Raw genomic sequence first — 23,376 nt, 5'->3', positions numbered from 1 at the left:
CCACTTTTAAAGTATATGTTCTGGTACCTTCTCCCCTATTTTATCTAGTTCTAACCTGGTCCAATCTGGTTTTTCCCTTGTTTGATAAAAATCTGATAGATATTTTAATTGTGCTGCTCCATAATAATTCTTAAAGTTTGGTAGCTGTAAGCCCCCTTGTTTGTACCATTCTGTTAATTTATCTAGCGCTATCCTCGGTTTCCCCCCTTTCCATAAGAATTTCCTTAATATTCTCTTTAGCTCATTGAAGAATTTTCTGTTAAGGGAATTGGTAACGATTGAAATAGGTATTATATCCTTGGGAAGATATTCATTTTAATGCAATTTACCCTTCCTATCAGTGTTAGTGGTAAATCTTTCCAATGTTCTAAGTCATCTTGTAATTTCTTTATTAATGGCTGATAATTTAATTTGTATAGATGGCCTAGATTATTATCTAGTCTAATACCTAGGTATCGGATTGCTTGTGTTTGCCATTTAAATGGTGATTCTTTCTTAAACTTTGCCAATGAATAATGCGGATTTCACATCACTTCACTTTTATTTGTGTTGATCTTGTACCCCGATATTTCTCTATATTCCTTCAATTTCTTATGTAATTCTTTTATTGATAATTCTGGTTCTGTTAAGTATACTATGATGTCATCTGCAAATAGACTGATTTTATATTCCTTCTCTTTTATTTTATTTTCTGTTCTTATCAATAGACAATAGACAATAGGAGCTGGAGTAGGTCCTTCGGCCCGTCGAGCCAGCACCGCCATTTTACAGATCATGGCTGATCACTACCATCAGTACCCCTTTCCAGCTAAAGCGAACAGTGAGGGAGATAGTGGACATCCCTGCCTAGTTGACCTGCTTAATTTAAATTGGTTTGATTATATATTCATTTACTGTCACCTTCACCAATGGTCCCTTATATAATGCTTTAATCCAATTAATATATTTCTCTGGTAGGTTGAACCTCTGTAGTACTTTGAATAAATAATTCCATTCTACCCTGTCAAAGGCTTTCTCTGCGTCTAAAGCCACTGTTGGCGTCTTATTTCCTTGTACTGCATGGATTAAGTTAATGAGCGTACAGATATTGTCCGTTGTTCGTCTTTTCTTAATAAATCCAGTTTGATCTTGTTTTACTATGTTTGGTACACAGTTAGCCAATCTGTTTGCTAATAGTTTTACTATTATCTTATAATCTGAGTTATGTAGAGATATTGGTCTATACGATGTTGGTGTTAGTGGTTCTTTCCCCATCTTTGGTATTACTGTAATTATTGTTGTTTTACATGAATCTGACATGTTTTGTGTTTCTTCAATCTGGTTCATTACTTCCAGGAGAGGAGGAATTAATAAGTCTTTAAATGTTTTATAGAATTCTATTGGGAGTCCGTCCTCTCCAGGCATTTTATTGTTCGGTAGTTTTTTTAATATATCCTGTATTTCCTCTATTTATCAATTTGTTTTGCTCCTCTTCTTGCAATTTCGGTAGTTCAATTTTAGCTAGAAACTCATCTATTTTGTCTTCTTTCCCATTCGTTCTCAGTTCGGTATAATTACTCGTAGAATTTCTTGAAGTTTTCATTGATCTCTGTTGGGTTATATGTAATTTGATTCCTTTTTCCTTGGTGCCAATACTGTTCTTTTAGCTTGTTCTGTTTTAAGCTGCCAAGCTAGTATTTTGTCCGTTTTTTTTTCTCCCAGCTCATAATACTTCTGCTTTGTCTTCATTATGTTCTTCTCCACTTTATAAGTTTGTAGTGTTTTGTATTTTATTTTTTGTCCGCCAATTCTCTTTTTGTTGTATCTTCCCTTGTTGCTAGTTCTTTTTCTGTACTTGCTATTTCCCTTTCCAGCTGTTCTATTTCCCGATTGTAGTCCTTCTTCATCTTTGTTACATAACTTGTTATCTGCCCTCTGATGAAGGCTTTCATTGCATCCCATAATATAAATTTATCTTTCACTGATTCTGTATTTATTTCAAAATACATTTTAATTTGGCGCTCAATAAATTCTCTAAAATCCTATCTTTTAAGTAGCATGGAGTTTAATCTCCATCTATACGTTCTTGGTGGGATGTCCTCCAGCTCTATTGCTAATAACAGGGGTAAGTGATCCGATAACAATCTAGCTTTATATTTCGTTTTCCTAACTCTCCCTTGGATATGGGCTGTCAACAGGAACAGGTCAATCCTTGAGTATGTTTTGTGTCTACTCAAATAACATGAGTATTCCTTCTCATTTGGGTGTTGTCTCCTCTATATATCCAAAAGTTGCATTTCCTGCATTGATTTAACCATAAATTTGTCTACTTTGTTCTTTCTGCTAGTCTTTTGTCCAGTTTTATCCATCTTTGAATCTGAATTAAGGTTAATTAAGGTTAAAGTCCCTTGCATATCTACAATCTTCAAAAAGATATCTTCCAGGGAGTATGGCCACCTAGCTAGGAATAAAAAAGATAAGAAAGGTAGGATGGAGATTAGGGTAGAAGGTAAAAAAGAGAATATATGTGAGGGTCATTCTCTGAGATGCATATATTTTAATGCAAGAAGCATAGTGAACAAGGTAGATGAGCTGAGAGCATGGATAGATACTTGGGGTCACGATATTGTGGCAATTAGTGAGACCTGGCTACAGGAGGGGCAGGACTGGCAACTTAATGTTCCGGGATACATTTGTTTTAGATGTGATAGATCAGGGGGTAAAAAAGGAGGAGGAGTTGCTCTGCTTGTTAGGGAGGACATTACTGGCGTGAGGTGGCAGGATGGCATGGAGGGATCGACCAGTGAGGCTGTTTGGGTGGAATTGAGGGGTGGAGGAGGCAAGAGGGTGCTAATAGGGGTGTATTACAGACCACCAAATGGGCCAAGGGAATTAGAGGAACAAATTTGTAGGGAGATAACGTATATGTGTGAAAATCATAGGGTAGTGATCATGGGAGATTTTAACTTCCCACACATTGATTGGGATACCCATACGGTTAGAGGGCTGGATGGGCTGGAGTTCGTTAAATGTGTTCAGGATTGTTTTCTAAATCAGTTAGTAGAAGAACCGACTCGGGAGGTATAATACTGGATTTCCTGTTAGGGAACGAGCTAGATCAGGTAGCGGACATTAATGTTGGAGAACCAATTGGGTCCAGTGACCATAATTCTGTTAGTTTTGGGGTAGTTTTAAGGAAGAGCAAGGAGGGGCCTAAAGTTGAGGTTCTGAATTGGAAAAGAGCAAATTTCGTAGGAATAAGAAGGGATTTGGGGAGTATTGAGTGGGACAGGATATTTTCAGGTACACTTGTTAAACAAAAATTTTGAGGGTACAGAGTAGTTATGTCCCAGTGTGGATCAAAGGAAAGGCTGGAAGTCATAGGGAGGCTTGGTTTTCGAGGAATATTGGAAATTTGGTTAGGAGAAAAAGGGAGGTGTACAAGAGGTATAAAGAGCAGGGAGCTGAGAAGTTGAAGGAGGACTACAAGGAGTGTAGAAGGAATCTTAAGAAAGAAATTAGAAAGGCCAAAAAAAGGCATGAAGAGGCTTTGGCTGACAGAGTAGAAATAAATCCAAAGGGTTTCTATAAGTACATTAAAAGTAAAAGATTAGTGAGAGATAAAATTGGACCCCTTGTAGATACCGAGGGTAGGCTGAGTGAGAAGTCTGAGGAAATGGGGGAAATTTTGAATGATTTCTTTGCCTCGGTATTCACTAGGGAAAAAAATGTTGAACCAGTTGAAGTAAAGAAAAATAGTGGGGAGGTCATGAAGCATATAAGGATAACTGAGGAGGTAGTGATGGCTGTGTTAAAAAAGATAAAGGTGGATAATTCTCCGGGACCGGACAAAATATTCCCTAGGACACTCAGGGAGGCTAGTGGACAGTTAGTGGGGCCATTAACAGAGATATTTAGGATGTCACTGGCCACGGGGGTGGTACCAAAGGGTTGGAGGGTGGCGCATGTAGTTCCTCTGTTTAAGAAAGGGTCCAAATGCAAACCTGGGAATTATAGGCCTGCAAGTCTGACGTCTGTGGTGGGCAAGTTGATGGAAAGTGTTCTGAGGGATGCTATTTACAAATTTTTGGAGATACAAGGATTGATAGGGAGTAATCAGCATGGTTTTGTCAGGGGTAGATCATGCTTGACAAACCTGATTGAGTTCTTCGAGGGGGTTACAAAAAAGTTTGATGAAGGGAAAGCTGTGGATGTTGTCTATTTGGACTTTAGTAAAGCTTTTGACAAAGTTCCCCACAGGAGCTTAGGAAAAAAGGTGGAAGCATTAGATATAAATAAGGAGGTAGTGAAATGGATTCAGCAGTGGTTGAATGGAAGGTGTCAGAGAGTAGTGGTAGAAAATTGTTTGTCCAATTGGAGGCCGGTGACTAGTGGAGTTCCTCAGGGTTCGGTCCTGGGTCCACTATTATTTGTTATATATATTAACGATCTGGATGTAGGGGTAGAAAATTGGATAAGCAAGTTTGCGGATGACACAAAGATTGGTGGTGTTGTGGACAGTGAGGTAGATTACCGTAGATTAAAAGGTGATTTAGGAAGGCTGGAGGTGTGGGCTGAGAAATGGCTGATGGAATTTAATACAGATAAGTGTGAGGTGTTACATTTTGGAAAGGCAAATTTAAATAGGTCATATACATTGAATGGTAGACAATTGAGGAGTGCAGAGCAACAAAGGGATTTAGGAGTTATGGTAAATAGTACCCTCAAGGCTGATACTCAGGTAGATGGTGTGGTGAAGAAGGCATTTGGAATGTTGGCCTTCATAAATCGAAGTATTGAATTCAAGAGTAGGGAGGTTATGATGAAATTGTACAAGGCATTGGTGAGGCCAAATTTGGAGTACTGTGTACAGTTTTGGTCACCAAATTATAGGAAAGATATAAACAAAATAGAGAGAGTGCAAAGAAGGTTCACGAGAATGTTGACAGGATTTCAGGGTCTGAGTTGCAGGGAAAGGTTGTGCAGACTGGGGCTTTTTTCTCTGGAGCGTAGAAGATTGAGAGGGGACTTGATAGAGGTGTTTAAGATTTTAAAAGGGACAGACAGTAAATGTGGATAGGCTTTTTCAATTAAGAAAGGGGGAGATTCAAACTAGAGGACATGGTTTAAGATTGAAGGGGGAAAATTATAAGGGGAACATGAGGGGAAATTTCTTTACGCAGAGGGTGGTGGGGATGTGAAATGAGCTTCCGGCAGACGTGGTCGAGGCGGGATCATTGGTTACATTTAAGGAAAGACTGGATCGTTACATGGATAGGAGGGGACTAGAGGGGTATGGACTGGGTGCTGGTCAGTGGGACTAGGAGGGTGGGGATTTGCTACGGCATGGACTAGTAGGGCCGAACTGGCCTGTTCTGTGCTGTAAGTGGTTATATGGTTAAACATAAACTTTTGATCCTCTTCATTAGGTACATATATATTGAACAAATTCTAAAATTCTGAATATATCTGGCACTTTATCATTACCTACCTCCCTGCTGGATCTGTTATTTTCTCCTCTATTTTGATTGGTACATTTTTATTGATTAATATAGCTACACCTCTGGCCTTTGAATTACATGATGCTGCCGTTACGTGCCATACCCAGTCTCTCCTTCATTTCTTGTGTTCCACTTCAGTTTGATGCGTTTCCTGCACGTCAATTTTATCTTTTTTCAGTAAATTTAATAGCCTCTTCCTTTTGATTTGGTTATGTATTCCATTAATATTTATAGTCATATAGTTCAACAGGGCCATTTCATACTTTGTTTACATCTAATTTCCGCATCCTCACCACCACTTTTCCCCTTTTCCCCTTTTCCCCTTTTCCATTTCTCAGTTTTCTTTTTTTGAACGCACTGTATGACAACACTTCTAAAACATAAAATATTTCAACCATTCCCACATCTAAAACTCCCTTAACCCCAAGTGTTTCCCCCCCCCCCCCCTGAGTCGCCCCTTGTCCCTTGCCGCGCAACCACAACTCCCCTCTCCATTCGGATTGCCAACCCGTTTGCAAGTATCAACTGATTTCACAGTGACTGTTATTCTCTCCCACCGAACCCCCTCCAGAAAAGACTTTTATCTTCACATTACAACAAAGCTCCCCCTTGTTTCTTTTTATGTTTATTTATTATTTTTTTAACTCCTCTTTTTTTTCTCCCTTCTCCCTTACTTCCCTTTTTTTCCCTCCTTTAGTTCTTACTTATACGTTATTTTTACTTCTTTATATGTAGTTTGTTGTTGTTCTTTGTTCTTGTTACATCTCTTCATCTCTCTTTCTGTCTTTCAGGCGTTCTGCAAATTCTCGTGCTTTCTCCGGATCCAAGAATAGTCTGTTTTGCTGCCCTGGAATAACTATTTTAAGCACCGCTGGATATCTTAACATAAATTTATAGCATTTCTTCCATAAGATTGATTTTGGTGCGTTAAACTCCTTCCTCTTCTTCAGGAGTTCAAAACTTATGTCTGGGTAGAAACATTTTTTTGTCCTTTGTATTCCAGTGGTTTTTTGTCTTCTCTCATTTTATTCATTGCCTTCTCCAATATATTTTCTCTTGTCATGTATCTCAGTAATTTTACTAAATTGGTTTTTGTTGTGACTGTGGTTTCGGGGCTAATGTTCTGTGTGCCCTTTCTATTTCCATTCCTTCCTGCATTTCTGGCATTTCCAGGACTTTTGGGATCCATTTTTTTATAAATTCTTTCATATCTTTGCCTTCTTCATCTTCCTTAAGGCCCACTATCTTTATATTGTTTCGCCTACTAATAGTTTTCCATTATATCCATCTTCTGTGCTAACAACTCCTGTGTTTCTTTAACTTTTTGGTCACTTTCTTTCAATTTTCTTTTTAAGTCATTAGCTATCGTCAAGAGTTGAGAGTGCCTAGGCCATTGTCAGGAGATTACTGAGGGAGTGTTCAACTGACTTGGGTTAACCAGCACATCTGCTTAACTGGTATTCGTCGAGTTGAGCACATAATGGATAACTTGTGTATTACATGAACACTATTTGAACTAGATGCTCATTATGTTCAAAGCTAATGTCATTAGGAGCAAACTGATTCAATCCAGGCAAAATGTGACAGTAACTGTAAAAAGTTTTTTAAAAATATAGCTATGGGTGAAGATTCACTGTCCATGTTGCTAAAACAAATTTTACAATTTAGAAAAGAATTTCACTTGAGTGAAGCCAAAACAAAACAGAGGCATAAATTAAATACAAATAAATACAAAAGGAACAATGTCTTTACTGTGTTTAAAATCTGGAACTTTAGCCATTTAGTTTGGCAAAATAGGACAAATTAATTTAAGGGGATATAAATACAAATGGAGAGAAGAGTAATAGATTTTAATGATAATAAAGTTATTGTTATCTACATTATGCACTAAATGTCTTGCTGTAGTCTAACTGGTACCTCATTAAAAATAACAATAACATTAAATGAAAAGGAGGGAATATGAAAGATGGGTGATAAATACTCACAGTTAGCATACTGCAAAAAAAGTTTCAAAAGGGAGTCCTCAAGCCAAGAAACTTGGGAGTCTTTTTTGTGGGGTCAGGGTCGTTTATGATTGGTGTAGTCAGGGGAGGTTCAAGAGTCTGAGCTGATGGAAAGAAACTTCTTGAACCCAGAGGTGCTGCCTTTTCAAAAGTAGCAGTGAGAAGAGGTTGTTGCTTAGCTGATGGGAACGCTTTATGATCTTGGCTGCCTTCCTGAGGCAATGCCTCACATGATGTCTTCCATGGATGGGAGGTTGGAGCCTGTGATGGACTTGGCTTTGTTTGCTGCCTTCTGCGGTCCTGGACAGTTGAATTCCCAAACCCCAGGCTGTGATGCAACTGGTCAGTATACTTTCAACAGTGCACCTGTATATGTCTGGTGACATGCCAAATCTCCTCAGACTTCTGACATCGTCGAGGTCTCAATGAGCCTCAATGAGCTGGCTCCAGAAGTCTGATACATTGATTCCCAGGAACTTGAAGGTACTGACTCTGTCCCATCAATATAACAGTTGCATAGTCCCCACCCTCTCCTTCCTAAAATCAAATTAAGCTCCTTGGTCTTTGTGATGTTGAGAGCAAGGTTATTGTTCTAGCACCACACAATCAGGTTCTTGATCTCCATTCTGTATTCAGACTAGATCTTTCCAGTTATTTGGCTGACAGCAAATGTATAGTTTGCATTAGCACCAAACTTGGCCTTGCAGTCATGCGTGTACAACGAATAGAGCAAGGGACCAAGCACCTAGCCATGGGGTGCCCTGGGTTGACAAAGTGGTGATATGGCTAATCTGCACTGATTGGCATCTGCCAATGAAGAAGTCAAGATTCCATTTGCAGAGGGACGAAGAGTCCCAGATCCCTTCATGCAGTCATAGGTGTTGCTTTTCAGGGAATCCAGAGGATGGTTCAGAGAAGTAATATCAAGGTGAAAGAGCTGATCTTACTGAAAGGCAGAGGAAGCACAAAGACCTGAAATTACATCTTCTCATTTAAATAAACTCTAGTCCGATCATGAAATTGAAGGGGTAACGTAAATGGGAGCAAAATAACTGCAGATGCTGGCAATCTGAAACAATGCTCGAAATAGTCAACATGTTAGCAGATGTGAAGAGAGAAACTCGTTTACTGTTTCAGGTCAATCACCCTTGGTCAAATTTAAAATATGATTTGTTTACCCTTGCTTATAAACAGCTTAAACTTGTGGTTGGGATGGTGATGCTGGACTTGGGATGCGAGCCCCAGAATCTAAGAATTATGTAGCTCAGATGTTCTGAACAGACCCAGAGTTTAGTTAGTATTTTGGATAGCAATATCAATTAATTTTCATCCAGTTCTTGCTAAATTCTTACCAACAAAATGGCTTGTCTTATTTGCATCCAGGTACAGTTGGACCTGCCACATTCTATCTAGATAATAGTTGGCTTCAGAGAAGTAACACCTTCCAGTACTTCGCTAAAGTTAGCACATTTAATCAGTGTCGTTTGTCACCTTCACATCACAGTAAACTGATTAAAGCTGGTACAAAAACATTTTTATACCATCTTTCACAAGGGACGGGCGCGCCCTCGCGCAAAGGGACGGGCGCGCCCTCGTTAAGGATACCCTGAAGATTAACTTCCAGATGAAGTCCACTGTGCAGAAAGCTAATGCAGAGTTGGGATTCGTATCTAGAGGAATAGGATACAAGGACAGGGATGTAATGTTGAGGCTTTCTAAGGCACCAACGAGGCCTCATTTGGAGTATGGGTCCAGTTGTGGGCTACTTATTTAAGGAAGGATGTGCTGGCATTGGAGACGGTTCAGAGAGGATTCACAAGAATGATTCCTGGAAGAAGGGATTAGCATATGAGGAATGTTTGATGGCTCTTGGACTTCAGAAAAATGAGAGGGAACCCCATAAAGCATTTTTAATGTTGAAAAGCCTGGACAGAGTGAATCTGATGTATTTAGGGTGCCTGGGCTTGTGAGCCGGAAGGGCTTGTGACCATGCTTTACGTTTAAATATGTGGCGGTTGTTTTTCATAGTAGGGGAGTCGAGGACAAGAGGGCACAAATTCAGGATTAAAACAGAGACACTAAAGAATTTCTTTAGCCAGAGAGTGGTAAGCCTCTGCAATTTGCTACCACGGATGGCTGTGGCAACCAGGTCGTTGTGTGTATTTAAGGCAGAGATTGATAAGTATCTGAATAGTCAGGGTATCAAAGGTTATGGCGAGAAGGCAGGGGAGTGGGGCTGAGTGGGAGAAAGGATCAGCTCATGATGGAATGGTGGAGAAGATTTGATGGGCCAAATGGCCTGCTTCTATATCATGGTCTTGGGGTAATCTGCATCATTTGAAGACCAATTAAGTATTTCAATTAATTTTCACGTTTTTAATGACACAACGCTGTATTGATTAAATTCTTTGTAGTCAGCCTGGTACTGAATACATTTGAAACAGATTTTATGAGCTTAATTATCTGAGAGCCATGAGACAGCAGCTGGAATTTCTATTTTGGCATGCGGTTACACTGACTTGTGATATCTTGCTGCCCAACATCCGTTTGCATGTTATTCTTCTGATCCACAATTTTAATCCAAAAGATCCCTTGGTCAATGCTGGCTGTCAGAAACTTGCATCTTCCAACGCAATTTCAAGAGAATTTCCCAAGAACGGAACATTTCATGATTAACTATCATTAGACAACCCGTTAGATGACGAGCATTCTCTATGGTAATGTTGCCACCTATAACTCTATGCAAATCAAACTTTTGCCATCGTCCTGCACACCAATGCACAGGTGTGATTGCAAAACTCAGCTCTTGACAAAGTCGGACAAGCAAAACCTCGTGGTGCACAAAATGGCCTGTACATTACACACCCATAAAATTGGAATTGTTCAAAGTTCAGATTTATTGTCCGCATACTCGTAGGCATATCTAGGGTATGGCAGGTGGGGCACAGAACTGGGGCACCACTGTCTTTGCCTTACCTACCCAATATCCGAGTCCCTAGCCCAATATGGGCTGCTTCGGGGTCATTCCAGCACGCAAGCAGCACTTGGCGGTGGTTCAATGCAGGATCAATGGGTAAAATGGCCATCTTCCCTACCCATAATCCCCTATGCAGCTGGAACCAGTCTGCCAGTGCCAGCCAGGGAAACACAGCGGTTCCAGCTCCATAGAGGATTATGGGTAGGGAAGATGGCCATTTTGCTCATTGATTCCGCATTGAGCTGCTGGCACCGATGAGCAGGCCCGGAAGCAGTAGCAGTCCGGTGACGTGTGAGGCTGGGTGGCTGCGGCCATGCACTGATGGCCCCGCTGGCCACCCGTGCAATGACAGCCCCACCAACAGCCTGCCTCGGCCATGTGATGACAACCCCTCCGACAGCTGCCCCGGCCGCCTGTGGAGATTTTCCAGTTAGTACCTTGTTGATCTCCCTGTAGCCTCCCTGGTTTCCCAAACCAACTTCTGACAGATTTTAATCGCCAAAATGTGGGATCCTAGTGATCAGGAGGAGGGAAGGGGTTAAAGACAGATGGACATCTCGCAAACTGTATCCACAACCTGCGCGTGTGGTTGTGGTGAGGGGCACTTGAATAGAAACTATGTCAAGCGGCCCAATTCATGTGTGGTAGGTTTTTTTTGTGCATTTTTTTTAACGGGAGGCGTCGATGTCAATGGCAGCCCTAGGGCACCACTTGACCGAGATATGCCACGAAGAGTGACATCACATGACATACATACATACATGACATCACATACAACCCTGAGATTCTTTTTCCTGTGGGTGAGGCAGAATTACCACTTATTATTAGTGCAAAAAAACTATACTCAAGAAGATGTGTATACGTGTAAACAAAGAAATGCCAACAATCTGTAATAGAGAGAAGAAAAAAAATAAAGTGCAAAAGTAAGAATTCTGAAATGAGTCTCTGAGTTTGTTGAGGAATCTGATGTTGGAGGGTTAGCAGTTGTTCTTGAACCTGGCGGTATGAGTCTTGTGACACCTATCCTCTCTCCTGATGGTAGAAGCAAGAACAGCGCGTGTGCTGGGTGGTGTGGATCTTTGATGATTGCTTCTGCTGACGGTAGCGTTCCTAGTAGATGTTCTTGATGACGGAGGGTTTTGCTTGTGATGTCTTGGGCTGTGTCCACTACTTAATGCAGGGATTTACGCTCGGGGGTATTGATGTCCCCATACCAGAGGGTCATGCAGCAAACTTTCCATCATATATCTTTAGAAATTTGTCATACTAAATCTCCGCATTTTATAATAATCCATTTGGTCTACCTTTAGCTACTCAGCGCTGCTGATCACATTTTAGTCGTTCTATACTTTATAAGTCAGTTGATTTCTTCACTGAAGTTTTCCTTTGAAGAATATGGCCCTTGGTTTAATGGTTCATTGGATTTTGTTTGTTATTCACAACGACATGAAAAGATTTTCGGTTCATGGAAATGTCCCACTCAACTGCTGCCACATAAGTGGTTTCAGGAGTCTTGGGTCTTATCTTTGTTGCTTAGAGACACTGCAAAGCACTAAAATGTGAAGTCGCCTTGTGAAGTTTTGTGATATTCTGCCTTAAATGTGCCAAGAATCTTGCAATGAACAAACTCCTGGTTTTCTTTTGGCTGCAAATGTGAAAGCGCCTTGCTTATCTTGAAGGTTGCGACTGATTTGTACAGATGATAAGCTGAACTTTAATCTTTCTATATCTCATTTGTAACAAATCCAATAACAGAACAAAGGAGCTATTATACTCATTACACGTGCTTGCTTTCCCAAGCAAATGGGAAAGACCTGAAAAGATTGTTTTTTTTTAATCAAAGTCCTTTTTCTTTGTACAGATATGAACATGGAGTATGTGTTGTATAACCAGAACATCAACTAAACCCTGACTTCAAGGAAAACAGGAAAAGGCACATGTGTAAACAGAATTTAGGACAACATTCAGAAATTGTTCTCTGCAGTCAAAAAGCCTCTTTTTGCACCATGGATCTTGTGAAACCATAGTGATATTATGGTAAAAGCCAAAAAGATATGCTACAAGGAGCATCTGCCACTGTCCATAAAAGCATTGAGGCAAGTGGAGAGGTTCAATGATGGAATTTTAGAGCTGAAGCAAGAAAATGTGCAAATGGCACAAACATTGGCGGAGTTGTGGACCAGTTAGAAATATGAACAGAGAAATGGCAGATGCTGTTTAAACCAGACAAGTGTGAGGTGTTGCACTTGGTTCATCGTCATGTGTACCAAAATGCAGAGATAGAGGTTGTTTTGCAAGCAGATCAATAGACATCTGAAAAAGAACCACAAGTAAAACACAACACAGAAATGTAGAGTTGCAGAGAGATCAGCTGGTATGGAGCAATAGCAGCAATGATTTTACTATTTTGGGTTCATTAGGGAGTCTGAAAACAGCAGGAAAAAAAATTGGCCTTGAATCTGGTGGGATTGCATACTTGTGAATCTTCTATATAGGAGAAGGCTAGGATCAGATGCGTTATTTAATACGTTTTTCTGATTTTCCAAGACAGTGGAATTATAGAATGGCCTGGGCCAAATTTACAACCCTCTGCAACCACCTTGCAGTCTTGGATGGAGCAGTTCCCATACCAAGCAGTGATGCATGTTGTGGAAGTTGTTGAGGGATGCAGGTGACATGCCAAATTTCCTCAGGCTTCTTACAAAGTCGAGGTGCTGACACACTTTCTTGGCCATTGCATCAATATGGGTTGACCAGGACGTGTCACTGGAGACATTTACCTCTTGGAACTTGAGCTCTTCACTATCTCCACTTCAGTACTGGTGAATACTGAACTTGGGAGTGAGCTCTGTTCCACCTCTGGAAGTCTATAACCAATTCCTTGGTCTTGCTGACATTGTGGGAGAGGTTGATACCAAAACACAAGTACTCTGCTTCATTGTTGTTAGAGATCCTGCTGAAGATGGTGGTGTCATCTGCAAATTTATAGATGGAATCAGACTTGTGTTTGGCCACACAATTGTGAATGCACAGGGAATAGAGAATGGGACTGAGTGCACAGCCTTATAGAGCCCTGGTGTGTTGCCATCAATTTTTCCTGGCTTGTGCAGGATGGAACATCATGGATCTGATTGCAGAGAGGGGTGCTGACACCATGGTCACACAGTATGGGAATGGTCTATTTGATACTAGTGTGTTGAAAGCAGAGCTGTAGTCTATGAATAGTTGGTCATAGGATGTATTAGATAAATGGCAGGAGCATTGATGCTCCTGGGATGCAAGCCCAGAGATCATTGCAAGTGGCAACCTGAATTGATAGAATGGTACAGAAAACACTTGCTTTCATTAGTCAGGGTGTTGAGTCTAAAAGTTAGGAAGTCATGCTGCAGTTGTACAAAACATTGATCAGGCCACATTTGAAGAAACTTGAGATAAAAATGGCAGCGCCACCATTGGTGTGAATCCTCAAGAGCAGGGAGCGGAGACATAGCATTCCTCTGCGGTCATGGTGCCAAAGGCTTGGTTCTTGGACGAGTCAACAGTGTTTATTTTTCAAAACATCATGCAACCTTGGAGGTTTGCACCCAAGGTGGCGGCTCCTGTGCTGAGCAGCAGCTACCACGAGGGGTGCAGTCTCTGGGGGAGCAGCAGACTAATGCAGAGCACACAAAAAAGGGATAGAAGGGGAAGTCTAGGAGACGACCCTGCAGGAAGGTGTCCATGGAAGTGGACCAGTGAGGAGCTCAAGGGATGATGGATCCACACCAACTGTGTGAGCTCCTGGCTGCTTGTGATCAAAGGACTCACACCAGTCTGTGGGCCTGCTGGCTTATGGAAACCAGGTTTCAGAACCGTGATTTGAGAGGGTGCTTGAGGGCAAGAAGAGCTCCCTAAAGGCCTTAGGCACTGAAAGCTCTCTGATCGTATTGGAGGTTTTATATCTGGAGCTAGGCTTGCCGATGAATTGAGCAGGAAACTGCAGAAGCGCTGGACAGAAATCCACAGACACTCAGCATCTCCGAAGGGAGTCTTTTCCTTCTTTCTCTTATTGGGGCTCCCAGGCAATGCATTTGGCCACTCTTTGCCTTTACAGCAGGCAAAAGTTGAAGTACATTTTTGTATGATAACTTGGCGATAAAAGGAATCTTGAACTTTTGAGTATTGTGTGCAGTTTTGATTGCCCCATCATATGAAGGGTGTAGAAGCTTTGGAGAGGATGCAAGACAGGTAATCAGGATATTGCCTGGATAAGTGAGTAAGTGCTGTAAGGAGAGGTATGACAAACCTGGATTGTTTTCTCCAGAGTGTTGAAGGCTAAGGGGTGACCTGATAAGTTATAAAGAATTATAAAAGCAAAGTTAGGGTTGGTAGAGTCTTTATCATTATCTTTCTTAGAAAATCTCTACCAATTCGAAGGTATAGGTTCGCATGGCAATTTTTACACAGCTTGGGTGCCTGCAATATGCTGCCAGGGAAGGCAGTGGAAACAGATGTAACAGCAGTGTTTAAGAGGCATTCAGACGGTTACCTGAACAGGTAGAAAAGGGACATCAATCACTTGCAGGCTAACGGTATTATTGCTCAGCAGACAACGTGGCCAAATTCCTCTTCTAGTTCCATTGGTGATTAAAATGCTGGAACTGCAGTAGTTCATCACTGACTTAAGAGGCTGATGGTGGCTCCATTGGGAGCAAGGGGTGGTACAATCGAAGAATTTGAACACCATGATATAGGGCAGGTGTTGCCAGGTGCATTACTAGTTTAGGTCAGACTGGGGTCTCCCTCCCCACCATAAACGTGATCGACTGGGATTGTTGTCTGAAGAGGGTTTGCAAAATTGTTAAGGACCCCTACCACCCCGCACACAGCAATAATTCAGCTGCTCCTATTGGAAAAGAGATACAGAAGTATCAGGGCCAGCACCACCAGGCTGAGGAACAGGTTCTTCCCATGGACATTGAGACCTGTGAATGCTGATGAACTGCTCATACGATCCCTCCAAGACTCTACAATGTATTTAACAATATTTATTTATTTTTAACATAGGTACTGCATGATGAGCTTTAACAACTGCTTCACTACTTTTTAGGTTTAATTTAGTTCCTGAGAGGGTTATCCAGCAAAGTAGCTTTTTTAGTGAGTTGTTGCACAGTAAGGAAAGTCTTATTCCCCCTTCCTTTATTGAATGTATAATAATGCAATTTTAACTAATCTGAAAATATTCTATCACTTTGTTACAGGGAAAGGTTGTGCAGACTGGGGCTTTTTTCTCTGGAGCGTAGAAGATTGAGAGGGGACTTGATAGAGGTGTTTAAGATTTTAAAAGGGACAGACAGAGTAAATGTGGATAGGCTTTTTCAATTAAGAGTGGGGGAGATTCAAACTAGAGGGTATGGTTTAAGATTGAAGGGGGAAAATTATAAGGGGAACATGAGGGGAAATTTCTTTACGCAGAGGGTGGTGGGAATGTGGAATGAGCTTCCGGCAGACGTGGTCGAGGCGGGATCATTGGTTACATTTAAGGAAAGACTGGATCATTACATGGATAGGAGGGGACTAGAGGGGTATGGACCGGGTGCTGGTCAGTGGGACTAGGAGGGTGGGGATTTGTTACGGCATGGACTAGTAGGGCCGAACTGGCCTGTCTGTGCTGTAAGTGGTTACATGGTTTCCATTAGAGGGCAAAACTTTTCACCTTAATACTGTGCAGTTTCATGTCAAAAAGGCCATGGGCGGGGGGTGGGGGGGCGGTGCAAAATGATACCAAAACTCAACAGTGAAGAACAATCGGGAAATGTTTTCTTGAAAGAAGGTTGAATGGATGGAGACCTTTAAATGATAGAATTTGATAACAGATGCAGAAAACTGATTCTGGGGAATTCAACGCTGTTATGGACTCTATTTACATGGCTAAATGATGTAAGTTTGTGCTTTGAACAAGGGGCTATAATCTGATCGATTCAATGATAATTGTCTATTGTATACAGTTATTGCAGATCACCATGTCATTTTTCCCTCAATGCTTTCAAAATGAGCTTGCAATCAATTATTCACAGCATTTCGGTTTCTGTTACTGACAATGTGTAAATGTACAGGTCTGTTGGCTCTCATTACTTCTGACTTAGTTTTCAATTTTTCATGAGTGTTATGAACCGCATGTAACAAGCAACAATAGACAATGGACCAGTGTTTAATTTTAAAACATTATTTTTATTTCTAACTCTTAAACTATTGTCTTAACTTTTAAATAATCCTTAACACTAAATCTATCCCCAACTATGCCCAGGTGTAGTAGAATGTGTGTGATATCCCCAAACCATTACAGTCCAGGCCAAAATCTAGAAAGTTACTTCACAGTTCAGTCTTTCAAATTCAGTGTTGAAGCAAAGGCTTTGAAACTTCATGCCCAGAATTAATGTTGAACTGATGGGACGACTGGAGTTGTCGCTGCTACAGGCTCATGAATTCTTCTTGCTTTGCCTTTGAAGAAATGTCCAACCACACGAGCTGTGATCATTAACACGCCTGGTCCTTTTGAGGGCAAGACTCAAATTGGGTGGCTTCCACGAAGCTTCCAAGAGCCTGGCACCAAGTAACTTCACTGCTATTCACATTTAAAATGAAGTGGTCTCTCCAAGTGACCTCCACTGTTAGTCATAATCCAAATAAAGCACTTTGCTTCCCAAAAAGACCCTCCTGGTGCAGCTCAATCCACCGAAAAGGCCCAGTCATTCACAGAGCATGCTTTGCAGTGAATTCCATAAAAATGGCTGACCACAAGAACTGCTTCAAAAAGCTGCTTCCTCTTCAGCAGTCAGAATTGTTCTCCCTTGCAAAATATGTATCAAATTGATTTTGTGTTAATTGCTTTAGCAGTTTCTATGAAATGTATCTTAATATCATGGAAGTCAGAAATAAATTTAGGTAATTTTGGGAAATATGCGCCCGTGTTTACAAAACTCTGGTTTGCATGTTTAATTGGCTCTCTGAAGACCTCACTTCTTGGTAATTTCCAATAGATTTTATAGTATAAATGTTTTCTTGGCATTTTTTGGATTTTCTTTTTTCCTTTATTCTAAGGAGTTGGGGGAGGGGAGGTGGTATCATTCTTCAAAATAATTTCTGGAATTGAAAGTAATGTAGCTATTACTCTGGTTTAAAATTTATCAATAAAATATATTTTTTAAATGCATGAAACAAGGAAAAACAAAGGAGTTAATGAGGGAACAAAAAGATGGTGAAGGGAAAGGGTACAGTTGAGCTTGAATTAAGAACTTTTGCACAAAAGTGGAATGTGTAACGACGTAGTGAGCAAGTATTGAGCCGTTCACTCCGCTCACTTTTTAAACAATCTAATTCTCCTCATGACAATCTACCGAAGCACAACTCAAGGATGTGTGCTTAGCCCATGGCTCAACTACTCACTCTACAACTATGACTGTGTGGCCAGGCGCTATTCAAATTACATCACAGCTGTTGGCAGAATAACAGATGGCAAGGAGGATGTGTCCAGGAGTGAAATTGATCATATTCAGATTGATTGTCACCAGAGTACATACATCACATACAACCCTGAGATTCTTTTCCCTGCAGACTAGGCAGAATTACCATTAATTGTCAGTGCAAAAAAACCCTGTCTCAATGTACACACGTAAACAAATAATGAAATGTAAACAAACTGAGAGAAAAAAATCATTGAATAAAGTGCAAAAGAGTCCTCAAATAAGACCCTGACTGAGTCGGTTGTTGAGGAGTCTGATGGTGGAGGGGTAGCAGCTGTTCCTGAGCCTGGTGGGGCGAGTCTTGTGGCACCTGTACCTCTTTCCTGATGGCAGCAGTGAGAGCAGAGCGTGTGCTGGATGGTGAGGATCCTTGATGATCGCTGGTGCTCTCAGACGACAGCGTTCCCTGTAGATGCTCTCATTGGTGAGGAGGGTTTTATAGGTGATGTCCTGTTCTGAGTTCACTACTTTTTGCAGAGCTTTTCACTCAGGGGCATTGGTGTCCCCATAACAGACTGTGATGCAGCCCTTTGATTGCTGAATAGATCATCTGAGTTCCTCCAGCATTTTGGTGTTTATTACTACAATCACAGCGTCTGCAGCCTATCGTGTTTTACTCAGAAGAGACCATTCTGACTGGTTGTATCACTGTGGGGTATGGAGGTGCCAATGCACAGGATAGGAAAATGCTACAGAGAATTGTGAACTTGGCCAGCGGGATCATAGGCATTCATCTTCATTCCATTAAGGACATCTTTGAGAGGTGTTGCCTTAAGATACCAGCTTCTTTTATCAAGGACCTTCACCACCTAGACCATTCTCTTTTCTTACTGCTACCATTAGGAATGAGGTACAGGATCCTGAAGACACACACTCAACATTACAAAATACTGCTTCATCAGATTTCTGAACAAACAATGAACTTATGGACAATACCTCACTTTTCATCTTTTTTGCACTTGTTTTTATTTAAATCTTGTATTTATGGAACTGTCATTTTGCACTTGTAATGCATATTGGTGTCGGAGCTGTGCTATTGCTCAGCAAAGAGGTAAAAGGCACTCCTGTGCGATAGCTGACAGGTTACACTTGGTCAAGGTGTAGTACTTGTTTAGTCTTCCAATCAAGGACACGTGAAACCATGGATTGCAGATGGTAGATAATTTTTATGAGCAAATGCCACAAATTGGAATTTATGATGTAGAGATGTGAACTGGCCCACAAAATGGCCGATGAATGCACAGACCTGGGGATGACACCGGCCGTCGTCAAGACAGCAAGTGGTAGCGAGAACGCCGGCCAATCCCAGTCATCTCTGATGACGCGGCTCCCCGATGTCAGTGCCTGGAACCCATATAAACACAACGGCCAGTGCAATAAACCAGTCTTGACTTCAAGGCTTCCGTGTACTTGTCGTTCTTCTCCACGCCTGCGTAGTGCCAATTGGTGACCCCAACAGGTCCATCTGGCAGTTGGACTTGAAGATGACAGACCATCACGTGGTCTCACTCATGCTCCCAACGTTTTGAGTGGTGAGATACCTAATAACCATGGTTGACTAATCCATGAGGTGGCCCAAGGCTGATACGACATAGAAATCTGTGCCAGGACACTTATTGACACATGGAGGCCCAGAGCACCTAACTTCAGACAGGGGGGCACAATTTACTGCTGGGGTCTGGACAGCGCTGGTTAACTTCCTGGGGACACAGCTCCACCACATGGCGCATCACCCTCAAGCCAATGGGGGTTGGTGGAGCAGTTTCACAGGCTCCTGAAGGCTGCCTTTAGTATTTTTCCCTTGTAGAATCATGAGCTTAACATCGACTACGGTCTCACCTCAAAGATGGAGTCTTCGCCGAAGGAGAACAGGGGAGGCAACAACTATAATTCAGAGGGTCAGAGATTGTGACGGATGGAGAGACAAAATCTCTCATGTCAAATGGCAAGGCACCTGAATGAATTAATGCACATTACTGCCATAAATCAATGAATTTCGTGACATGTTCAGGTAACAAACCTGATTCTGAAAAACTATATGAACTGAAATGAGGGAATACCAACAAGTCAAAACCTTCCCTATTCCCACTTAAGTTTAAAAAACATTTCTTGCTATGTATTCCCAAAGAAGTGGAGTACTTTGATATATTTATAACAATAAATAATTTCTTTTGTATCTTTAATCTTTTTTGATCACAGACCATCGCAACACTTAAATAGGTTATTTGCCCGAGTCTATTCTTGTACATGCCCTATAATCTAATTTTCAAGCTACAATTTTTTTTTAAAGTTTACAGTCTCAGCTTCAACAAAAGTTAAAGGCAGAAAGCTCCCCTTTCTAATCTGTATGAAAGATTATATCTTAAGTTTTCATCAAAAAATAAGTTTGCAATTGATTGTAAGGCAGTGCTCATTGAAAATGATCAGCCTTGTAATTAAATCCTGCAATGATATCCTCCTGCTGAAATATATATATATATTAATGTCAGCCCACTGGCGGTGGTCAATGGGGCAGGCACCAAGGGATTTCTTTAGGCACGATTCTTCTTTTAGGCACCTCTTCTTTGGTACAACTCTGTCTCGGTGGCCAGTGGAGAGCTTGCCATATGACACGATCTTGGGAAGGCGATGGACCTACCCAGCGCAGTTGGATCTTCAGCAGCGTGGATTCGATGCTGTCGGCCTCTGCCATCTCAAGTACTTCGATGTTGCTGATGAAGTCGCTCCAATGAATGTTGAGGATGGAGCGGAGACAACGCTGGTGGAAGCGTTCTAGGAGCTCTAGGCGATGCCAGTAGAGGACCCATGATTCGGAGCCGAACAGGAGTGTGGGTATGACAATGGCTCTGTATACGCTTATCTTTGTGAGGTTTTTCAGTTGGTTGTTTTTCCAGACTCTTTTGTGTAGTCTTCCAAAGGCGCTATTTGCCTTGGCGAGTCTGTTGTCTATCTCGTTGTCAATCCTTGCATCCGATGAAATGGTGCAGCCGAGATAGGTAAACTGGTTGACCGTTTTGAGTTTTGTGTGCCCGATGGAGATGTGGGGGGGCTGGTAGTCATGGTGGGGAGCTGGCTGATGGGGGACCTCAGTTTTCTTCAGGCTGACTTCCAGGCCAAACATTTTGGCAGTTTCCGCAAAACAGGACGTCGAGCGCTGAAGAGCTGGCTCTGAATGGGCAACTAAAGCAGCATCGTCTGCAAAGAGTAGTTCACGGACAAGTTGCTTTGTGTCTTGGTGTGAGCTTGCAGGCGCCTCAGATTGAAGAGATTGCCATCCATGCGGTATCGGATGTAAACAGTGTCTTCATTGTTGAGGTCTTTCATGGCTTGTTTCAGCATCATGCTGAAGAAGATTGAAAAAAGGGTTGGTGCGAGAACGCAGCCTTGCTTCACGCCATTGTTAATGGAGAAGGGTTCAGAGAGCTCATTGCAGAGAGCTGATATCGCCTCCAACTGTGCATCTTGGTGCCTCACAGTTCGGCGGGCAGCAACCTCCTTGGAAGAAGACCGCAGAGCCCACGTCACTGACAAAAGACAAAGGAGGAAAAACCCAACACCCAACCCCAACCAACCCATTTTCCCTTGCAACCGCTGCAACCGGGTCTGCCTGTCCCGCATCGGACTTGTCAGCCACAAACGAGCCTGCACCTGCCGTGGACATTACCCCTCTATAAATCTTTGACCGCGAAGCCAAGCCAAAGAAAAAAAAATATATATATACACATTAGTTTTATCCCTTGTTGAAATACTTTCGCTTTTTGCTTCCCATCATTGGTTGCTGTATTTTTGGCTACACTTTAGAATCTTTCCTCTCCTTCAAACCTTTCCCTAAAATCCACTCCTGAATCACCATCTAATATATCCTCCTTTTCTCCCTTGTGCAAAGTTCCTTGATTACTTTCCATGGTCAGTAGATTGCAAAACGAAAGATGTTCCGTTATAAGAGATCCTTTCAAAATGTTGCTCCAAACATTGCCCAAATGACACTAAAACCCCCAGTATCTGGCACCTGTGGGGATTGGCAGTTACTGGATAAGTGAATTTGCTGTTTGCTTGAGATTACATGTTGTGTGTTTAGGGAACAAACTGCTTGGTGGTGCCCAATTTTAAACTTTCTTAATTGTTTACCTATTTATTTTCTGTGAATTTTTTTTGCCGGATGCTTGAGGCTGCCGGTTGCGTGAATTCCTGTATGCGGATTTTGATAAATTTTCCTAGTGGGGGTATGGAATAAGGAACAATATGACCCTGTTATTTTTTTTTTAAAAGAGACAAATCAGAAAATCATAGATCACAGCACAGAAAAGGCCTTTCAGACTGTGCTGAACCATTATTCTGCCTTGTTCCATCGACCTGCTCCTGGATCATAGCCCTGAATACTCCTCCCATCCATCTACCTGTCCAAATTTCTCTTAAATGTTGAAATCAAGCCCGCATCCACCACTTCCGCTTGCAGCTTGTTAAACACTCCCACCACCTCTCAGAGTGAAGAAGTTCCCCTAATATTCCCCTTAAACCTTTCACCTTTCACCCTCAAGTTCTTCTCACTCAACCTCAGTGGAAAAAGCCGGCTTCCATTGACCCTGCCGCTACCCCTCATAATTTTGCATACCTTTATCAAATCTCCCCTCATTCTCTGATGCTCCAGGGAATAAAGTCCTAACCTTTCTCAGCTCTTCAAGTCCCAGCAACATCCTTGTAAATTTTCTCTGCACCATTTCAATTTTATTGATATAGTTCCTGTTGGAAGGTAACTAAAACCGCACACAATACTTAAATTTGGCCTCAGCAATTGAGGATCCAGTCACGAACCTCCCTTCCATCTCTATCTATCTCCTGCTTTTAAATTTAGACAGACAGCCCAGTACGAGTCTGTCTCACCCAACTTACACTCCATCCTCCCTCGGTATATTCTGAATGGTGGGAGGAAGCCGGAACCCCCCCCAGGGAAGAATGTACAAACTCCTTACAGACAGCATTGGGGTTCCAACCCCAGTCTGGTCCCGATCACTGGCGTCGTGCACACCGCCGTGCCAACTGCGCGGCCCCTTGGGGACGCTGCCAACCTCCCTCCCCCACGGAAACACTCCCTTCTTCCCCATGATGACACGTGGGCTCGAAAGCCCGGACCTCCAGCTCCGAGGGATCCAAGGGCATCCCGGCTGTCCTCAAGAGTTTTAAAGGGACCTCTGCTCTGCTGAACGATACTTTTCTTTCTGCCCTGCCATTTTGTTTGATGACGGCGACACCCGAGTCTGTGCTGACCTGGTCTGGATAGCAGGCAGGACAAAGCTTTTCACCCGCCCTCCGGAACACGTGACAAGTCCGCGCCGAGGAGGTGCGCGCGGCTGCCTCTCCCCCACGGAATTTCAAACTTCAACGGACGCCTCAGGGAATCGACCCCCCCCCTCCCC

At 42.1% G+C, this 23,376-nt stretch overlaps 1 long non-coding RNA gene across 1 annotated transcript; it reads right to left on the bottom strand.

Moving 5' to 3' along the window:
• Positions 1 to 16,649: 16,649 nt before the first annotated feature.
• On the bottom strand, positions 16,650 to 23,374 carry LOC138765110 (uncharacterized). Its single transcript, XR_011358480.1, has 2 exons — positions 23,228 to 23,374; positions 16,650 to 19,916 (listed from the first exon to the last, which is right to left on the bottom strand). It is a non-coding gene; the product is annotated as an uncharacterized lncRNA (long non-coding RNA).
• Positions 23,375 to 23,376: the final 2 nt, after the last annotated feature.

Source organism: Narcine bancroftii, chromosome 1 (genome assembly GCF_036971445.1).
Source record: "Narcine bancroftii isolate sNarBan1 chromosome 1, sNarBan1.hap1, whole genome shotgun sequence".
Taxonomy (NCBI): domain Eukaryota; kingdom Metazoa; phylum Chordata; class Chondrichthyes; order Torpediniformes; family Narcinidae; genus Narcine; species Narcine bancroftii.
The sequence above is the reverse complement of the archived record's forward strand: the minus strand, read 5'-3'. Positions and strand labels throughout refer to the sequence as shown.